The sequence below is a fragment of the Nematolebias whitei genome, chromosome 8 (assembly GCF_014905685.2).
Source record: "Nematolebias whitei isolate Nwh7 chromosome 8, NemWhi1, whole genome shotgun sequence".
In the NCBI taxonomy this organism is placed as follows: Eukaryota; Metazoa; Chordata; class Actinopteri; order Cyprinodontiformes; family Rivulidae; genus Nematolebias; species Nematolebias whitei.
This window is the reverse complement of record NC_056505.1, coordinates 3,608,213-3,617,303: the sequence shown is the minus strand read 5'-3', so window position 1 is coordinate 3,617,303 and position 9,091 is coordinate 3,608,213.

Genomic DNA, 9,091 nt, shown 5'->3' with positions numbered 1-9,091 from the left:
AAGACACATGGGGACAGGTGAAGACACATGAGGACAGGTGAAGACACGTGAAGACACGTGAAGACACATGAAGACACGTGAAGACACATGGGAACAGGTGAAGACACGTGAGGACACATGAAGACACATGAGGACACATGAAGACACATGGGGACAGGTGAAGACACGTGAAGACACATGAGGACACATGAAGACACATGAGGACAGGTGAAGACACACGAGGACACGTGAAGACACATGGGGACAGGTGAAGACACATGAAGACACATGACACGTGAAGACACATGGGGACAGGTGAAGACATATGAAGACACGTGAAGACACATGAAGACATGTGAAGACACATGACGACACATGAAGACACGTGAAGACACATGAGGACACATGGGGACAGGTGAAGACACGTGAAGACACATGAGGACACGTGAAGACACATGGGGACTGGTGAATACACATGAAGACACACGAAGATACGTGAAGACATATGGGGACACGTGAAGACATATGGGGACACGTGAAGACACATGCATGATTATAGTGCTATGCTACTATATTAGCATATTTTGTTTTATTAAATATTTCAGCTGTTCAGTCAAACCTGGATAAATCTAGGCAGGTGTCGGGGCTGTCTTGAAAAATATATATTTTAACCTCAGCGACATCTACCTTATTAAATAATAAATAATTAAAAAAACAAAGTTGGGGTAAATCCTTAAAGTCTGGCTCGTCGGAGGAAACGGCTAGCTTAGACATGCTAACGTTAGCTACACCGCTAAATATTAAAAGATTTATTTATTCACTCAGTCTTATAAAAGCCCTGAAATGAAAACTAGAACGTAAATTCACATTACGTGTTTAATTTATCACTTACATGGTTTAAGTCGCTGGTTTTAGTCGAATTTAAATAAAGGTTGAATGAATTAAGGACGTTTAATTAACATTGAAACACAGCCGTTAGCGGTGGGTTGGACCATGGGGGGGGGGGGGGGGTAGGATTATTGATCAAATTATATATTATAATTTAATAAAAAAAATTGTAAAGTAAAATATGGTTTACAAGTAATAGTATTCATATATTTTTTTTCCAACAACCAACCTGTTCATTTGACCGGATCTGTGGAGTTTAAGTTAAAAGAGAGAGGCGACAAACACCCCCATCCATTACAGAAATGGTACATTCCTCACTGCAGCTCCTCAGATTGAAGAAGTCTTTTGACAAGTGATGAAACGTTTCAACAAAGAAGAATCCGTCCAGAGGACCTGACTTAACCTGGTTAGATTCACCTGGATTATCAGGATATGTTCCTATCTGAAGTTATAGACATTCATCTTTCTCAAAGTCCTTTAGTTCATCCATCCATTATCTTTACCAGCTTCTCTCCAGGTCGGGGTCACTGGTGCACATGTCCAGCAGTCCCTGTGTGAGAGGCAGGTGACACCCTGGACAGGTCTCCTGTCCATCACAGGGACACATAGAGACAAACGAGACAACCTGCCTGTTGGAGGAAACCAGACTATCTGGAAAAAAGCCACGCATGCACAGATAGAACATGCAAACTCCACCCAGAAAGCCCCTTCCCCAGCCGGGATTCGAACAAGCAACCTCGCAGAGGAAATACTGAGCCACCTTAACTGAGACCATCCTTACATTATTTTTTACTTAAATTAATAAGCATTTCAATTAATCTGACTGTTTTTGTGCTTTTATTTTTTGTTATTTATCAAGTACACATTTAAAATTGTTGAAAGTAACTTGGTGTCTTCTGGTTTGTTGCTCTTTAACCGGATATTCTCTGTATATTTAGTCCCTGAAAGTGTTTTCTAATGTTTCAGAACCAGCTGAAGTTCAGTCCAGTTTGTTTTAAAGAACTTTTTAAGCCTTTAGAGGAATGGACCTGTCCTCTGAGTGAAAAACTGCAGCTGAGGGAAAGAAGGGTCCTGTTTCCACGAAAGTCCAAATGAGGGAAAAGGCTCTGCTCCGTGTTTTTTCAGGCTAAATGTGGCGAGCAGCTTATTGTTGGGAAATTAGAGAGTGTCAACATTTACTCAGAGATGCAGGCTGACAGTAATGGATGCTAATTGACTGCAGCAACATAATGAGAGATGATTATCAGGGCAGAAAACTCCCAGCGAGGCCGAGGGGAACAGGATGTTAATGTTGTTCTTTTCTGGTTTTCCACAACTTTAATACTTACCTTCTGAAAGACTGGCAGCTGTTTCTACGCTGTGATAGATTGAAGGTGATTAAATCATATTAAAGTCGTTTATTAGCGTACAAAATGCAGGGCAGCTTCACGGCTGAGTCAATGGGAAAAATTCTTTGTTTTTTTTTACTTTATTGGTGGTTTCATGCTTCCACCTCTGACTGTGGGAAACAAATGAAGCGCGAATAAAAACATCATCAACCAAAAAACATCAACTATTAAAAACCCTGAATGAATGCATATCACCCGCCACCTTAAAGTCAGACTTTATGTGAGGAAATGATGGACTCGTTGACGTCTTAGTCCAATTTTACGTCCAAACTCATGAGAGCTTGTCGTGCTCAGAGTGCGTCATGGAGGACTCTCAGCTACTACCACATCAAATATCTGTCTGAGCTCTCAAATTCTGTGTTGGATAAGGTTGATGGTGTGGCAGCCATCTTGGATTGACTCCTAAGTTAATGAGTAACATCCATGCAATAATTACTTTCTGAAAGTATTAATAAAATCTGTACAGAGGCTCCCGCAGTGTTTTGCTAACAACCATTCATAAAAACACGTGCACACACGTTGTTGCCCACCTCTGTCTTTCATTAGTTCTGGATTTAAAATGTACAAACTAAGGTTATAATTTTAAACCAAGAAGTCATTTCTCTTTTCCAACAACGATCCACAACATTCAGCAGAACAGGAACCACTTTTTACTTTTTTAACGTCTCTGTTGCCGGTTCAAATCCCAGCCCGGGTGCCTTTCTGGGTGGAGTTTGCATGTTCTCTCCGTGCTGCGTGGATTTTCTCCAGGTACTCCAGTTTCCTCCCACAGACCAAAAACATGCACGTTAGACTGACTGGTGACTCTAAATTGTCCCTAGATGAGAGAGACAGTGAATGGTTGTTTGTCTCGTTTGTCTCCAGGTGTCCCTGTGATGGACTGGAGACCTGTCCAGGTGTCCCTGTGATGGATTGGAGACCTCTCCAGGTGTCCCTGTGATGGACTGGAGACTTGTCCAGGGTGTCCCCCACCTCTTGCACAGTGACTTCTGGATATGGACACCAGTGACACCAGTGACACCAGTGACACCAGTGATCCCGCGACCCGGAGAGGAAGGAGCGTGTAAAGATGGATGTTTGAATTCAGGTGTTTATTTTAAAAACAGAAGGATGAAACAGTAAAAAGTTTTGTTTCCTGTTAATTACAGTCCTTTGGATCCAAAAATATTTTTTTCTTGATACGTTTAAGTTAAACTCACAATGTTCGCTGGTAAACTGTGTCAGTTTGTGTCCAAATTATGAACAAATATCATAACTATTATAACCATAGACTGGACAGACCTTAAGGGACAAGCGCCCCCTGTTGGCTGGCTCCAGTACAAGTTTTAAGCTCCGCCCCTTCACAAAAGCCAATGGGACATTTTCCCGACAACCGAGAACCACGAACAACCCTGGCTGTGATCAATAAAGTACAACTAACCAACTTACTCACTCACTAACTGACTCACTAACCCAAAAAATACTAACTTACTAGCTAGCTGGCTAACTACCCACCTTCCTAACAATCTAGTTAGTTAGTAAGTTAATTAGTTATGTAGCTAAATAGCTTGTTCGCCAACTAATTAACTAACTACCAACCACCAACTACTTACCTAACTACCTCACTAACTCTATAGCTAACTAGCCAACTAACTAGCTACCTATAGCTAACTAACTTGCTAACTGATTAATAACTCTGAGAAGCTGTAAACAGTAAATAAACCAATGCTGTAAAAGGTTCTAGATTATATTCTTGTATAAATTAAGATTAGTGACGTCCTTTTGTCCATATTCCTGACTCGTTTATTAATCTCGGGGCGAAACGTTTGAGCAGATGAAAAATGTTCAAATAATCTCTAATCCAAGTATTTTAAAGATTCAAACTCTAAAGATTGATTTTTTTTATTTAAATCTGAACACCTCAAACTGTCCTAAATGTAAGAAGATCAAAGAAATGAAGGTAAACTTAAAATTAATTTCCTAATCAGAGGAAGTGGCGCAGATTTAAACCTCATTTCCAACCAGATTAAATCATAATAATATTATTAACGATCCCTCGTTAATCCTCATTAAAGTAATTCATTCAAACACAAACAGGAAGTTAGTTTCATTGTTTGAGCTGGTCAGAAATCTGCTTCTATCACATTAAAAAATGATTTCAATTAATAAATGTTTGTATGAATTTATAAATAGAATCAATACATTTATGTTAAATCCCTTCAGTTCAAACGGACAAGATTTTTTTTTTCATTCAACCTTTATTTCTACAGATTAATCCCATTGAGCCTCGAGGATTAATTAACAAAAGAAACCTGATTATTCTATGATAATGATGATTTATCTTTCTCATTCGTCTTTATTCACATTATTATTGTTTATTGTTTATTAATATTATTGTTTTCTCTCGTTCTGTGAATTTTGTAGACAAAAAAACAGACTAAACGTTAAAAACTCATTAATGTTGTCTGTTCTCAGGATAATATTATATTTAGATAATAAAGAAATAATGAAGTCTGAAAGTTTCATTTTTTTTAAAGAATAAAATAAATTTAAAAAAATGTTTAGAAATATTTTTATTGCAGAATTTAAACCATCAACAGCTGTTGGTTAAAAATACCTGATTTAGTTATTATTATTATTATTATTATTATTGTTATTATTATTATTATTATTATTATTATTATTATTATTATTGTTGTTGTTGTTGTTGTTATTATTATTATTATTATTATTATTATTATTATTATTGTTGTTATTATTATTATTATTATTATTATTATTATATCTGAGGTCAGATGACTGTCCCTCCCCCCGACACCAGAACGTGTTCAGATGATGAATCGTGGGTCAGGATCAACCAACACCCCCCATGGTCTGTATTATCACCAGGAGGAAGAGGAGGAGGTGGATGAGGAGAGGAAGGACGAGGAGGTGAAGAAGGTGAAGGAAGGAGGAGGCAGACGTGAAGGAGGAGGAGGTGAAGGGGGAGTAGGAGGAAGATGAAAAGACAGAATTGAAGGATGAGGTGAAAGAGGAGGAGGTGAAGGAAGAGGAGGATAAAAAAGAGTTAAAGGAGGAGGTGGTGAAGGAGAAGAAGACGGTGAAGGAGGAGGTGAAGGAAGATGAGGAGGAGGCAGAGAAGAAGAAGGTAAAGGAGGAGAAGGTAAAGGAGTAGGTGAAGGAGGAGGAGGAGAAGAAGGTGGAAGACGAGGTGAAGGAAGAGGACGAGGAGGAAGAGAAGAAGATAAAAGCGTATGGTGAAGGAGGTGGAGGTGAAGGGGACGAGGTGGAGGAGGATAAAAATGCAGAGATGAAGGAGGAGATGAAGGAGGTGCAGGAGGAAACCTCTGAACGGTTTATTTTTAAAAAGTTTTTATTTTTGAGAAACATTTTTTTAATTTGATGAAAGTTTTGTCAAAATAAATAAATTCAGATTAAATCTTGTTTCCAGAAGCTGAGAGGTTTAAAAAATAAAAATAAAAACTGAGATCAAAGCCTCGCGCTCCTCGGAGCTCCAATTAAATTAATTTATTATTTTTCAGGTTTTTATTTGTTTAAATCTAAAAAGCTTCAAAGTAAAAGTGAAAACGGGTCGAATCCAAACGCGCCGGAACCGAACCCACGGGCGTGCGCGCTCAAACTGCTCCGCGCGCGCACCGCGGAGGCTAACGAACCGAACCAGAACCGAGCTCTGCGGGGCTTTAACAGGCGCACGTGTCCGTGCGTGTGCGCCTTCATGCGTGACGCCGTCAATATCTGCCACGTGCACGCGCATAGTTGGCTGCTGTTAACGTGGACTTTAAACAGAAGAATGTTTTGATCTATAGATTGATTATTAAAAATAAAACTGATCAGCTGATTTAAATAAAAAAAAATACTTTATGAAGTGAGTTTAACAGGAAATCTGCTGGAAGTGCTGACCTTTGACCTCTGACCGCTGCACGCGCACGTGCACATGCCTCGGCTCTGAGAGCTGACGTTTTATCAACAAATTATGTATTTTCCTCTAAAGAGTTTAATCTTTACTTAAAAACTATTAGAAACATTAAAACACAACACTTTGATCTGCAGAGACTAATAAATTCATAAACTGACATATTTATAAATTAATAACTTTAAAAATATGTAATTAAGTAATAATAAATAAATAAAGTACTTAATTGATTAATTAATTTGTTTTGTTTACATCCAGAGAACAGTGGAGAGAAAACATCAAAGAGGTCAAAGGTCACGGCTCACACACATTACACAACATCACAGCAGGTGTGTGTGTGTGTGTGTGTGTGTGTGTGTGTGTGTGTGTGTGACGTACGGTTGTTGGCCTCCCCAGCGTTGCTCAGGGGGATGATCTCCATCCTCTGCTGACCGTACAGGTAGTAGTCGAGCTCCTCAGACGTCAGCTTGAACCTCCCTGCTACTCCTTTGCCTCCCACCTCCTCCCCTCCTCCTCCCCCGCTGCTCTTCACGCTGGACGACACCACCCCCACCCCCCCACAGCCCGGCTCCTTGGTCTGATGGAGGATGTCCACGGCCTGGTTGTGACCCTGCTGGTTCTCTGGGGGGACCACCACCACCAGGTCTCCTGCTGCTCCTCCTCCTGCTCCTCCTGGTCCAACAGGCCCGGTGCAGACCGGCGCCAGCGCCTGCCCAAACAGGGCGATCTGGTGAGGGACGGGGAGCTGCGAGAGTCCTGAGGGGGTGGAGATGGAGATGGAGGAGGAAGGGGTGAGTGCCGCCGCTGCAGAGGAGGAGGACGCTGGAGAGGAGGACGACGCTGAGGAGGAGGAGGGTGTGCAGTGTGCGGAGGCCAGGAGGTGGCTGTGCAGGCGGGACGGGCGCAAGGCGCCCACAGGGATGGAGAGGCGGTCAGGAGGGGGGGCCGGCGGGACCAGAGGAGCCTTGAGCTGGGCCTGAGGGAAGAGCTGCTGCCAGTGCTGCAGGTAGGACGGGTCCACCTTCAGGAAGGCAGAACCGCTCGGGTCGCCCGGCTTCAACATGGCCGCCCTCTGAGCGCTGGGGGGCAGAGCAGAGAGGGAGGGGGTCAGTCCACAGAAACACCCAGAACACACCAAGAACCGCAGACTCTTTTGAGTTTCTTGACAGAAAGGCGCTAAAGTGCAGTCGATTTACTTTAAACATTTTATCAGTAAAAATATATATTTATTACATTTAACTCATTTTTTAAACCAATTTTAATTAGCTTTTTTTTAATATTTTTTTTTATAATAGTCTCATTTTTATTAATCTGAAGAATAAAAAAATAATCTGAGCTGAACATCTGAATTATTCCTGCAGGAATAAAAATAATATTTTTACTCCACAATAATTTATAAATACACAAAAATTAGAGATAATTATGTTTTCAAATAAAGTCATGTTAAATCTTACATTTATAAATGAAGCAGAATTATGTTTTAAAACACAATTTTAAATAAATCTAATGTTTGTTCTATTTAAATGTTTTTAGATTTAAACTTTGAATAAAAACATTTATGTAAATTAGTTTTTCTGCTGTCGGTTTAATTCTGTTTCACCTTAAAGAATTGTTTCATTATTGAAAATTAAAACTGATCAATAATTAAAGTTTATTATTGAACTAAGTATTTAAAATAAAGTGAAGTCAGTTTTTATAGATTTTCTTTGTTGCAAAAAACGTAATAAAATCCAAAAAAAACTATTTTATAATAAATTTAAAAAGTCCTTAAATATTTAAAATAAAAACGAGACAGAAGCAGAAAAATAGCAACAATATTTTTAAACATTCTGCCTTTTTAACGGATTTATTCTAAAATCAAAGACCTTTTTATTTATTTATTGTCCTGATTATTTACCAATAAAAAAAACATTTCTCTGATTTTTACTCCAAAGTTAAAACTCCATAAAATCTGGGATTTTACGCACCAAAAACGCATCAAACCAAAGGTCCAGAAGCGCGCGCGCACTCACGTGCACTCTCGGGGTAGTTTACAGGGTCACCCGGCCGCTGAGGAAAAGTTTCATCTGAACAAATGAACGGATGTTCCGTTTGGGTCCAGGTTCGGTCAGCGGGGCGGCGCTCTGGGTGCGCCCGGGCAGGAGCGGCTGTCGGCGGGCAGGGACGCGCGGAGTCCCCGCTGCTCCTCCGGAGGTTTCTCTGGCTTCGCGGGAAAGTTGTCGGCTCGGAGCTGCTCGGGCTCCTGGTTCTGGTGTTCGGGCAGCGGTGGGAGGTTCGGTCCTGCTCCGGGTTGCGGTGAACCGTCGACGGGAGCCGGGACGGTCCGCTGCGTCCTGCGCGTCTCCGGAGCCAAAACTGCGCGAGCCTCTCCCTGTCCGCGCTCCCCCATCCACGCGCCCCCTCCCCTCCTTGAACTCTCAAGGATCACTCTTCAGCCTCTTGTTCTCCTCCTCCTCCTCCTTTCCTCCTCTCAGCTGGAAGAAGTTTCTGCTGCTTCTCATCTTCACGGTTTCTCTGTTTCTGCGGTTCTGCTCAGTCGGTCCAAATCATCTTCACCCAGAACCAGAACCTGATTTCAGGTCCGCTGCAGAAACAGCGGAAGGATGGGAGACTTCATCTGTTCTTGTTTTTAATCCAGGACCTGTCGAATATAAAAACTACAATTACAGACTTTTAAAGAAGGATAACCTAAATGTTTTTTATCTGTAAATAAAAAATGACGTTTTGATTCAAATACAAAGACTTTAGTGATAATTGTTTGTGTGTGGGCGGGGGGTGGGGTGGGGTAATGTGTGTGGAGTAATGTGTCCAGCAGGTGGCGCTCTCCCGCATTATCACTAAACTACAGAAACACGTCACGTGGTCTGATGGCCCTCAGAGTACTGGTTTAGGATGACTCTCAACAACTACCAAGCTGAGTTAC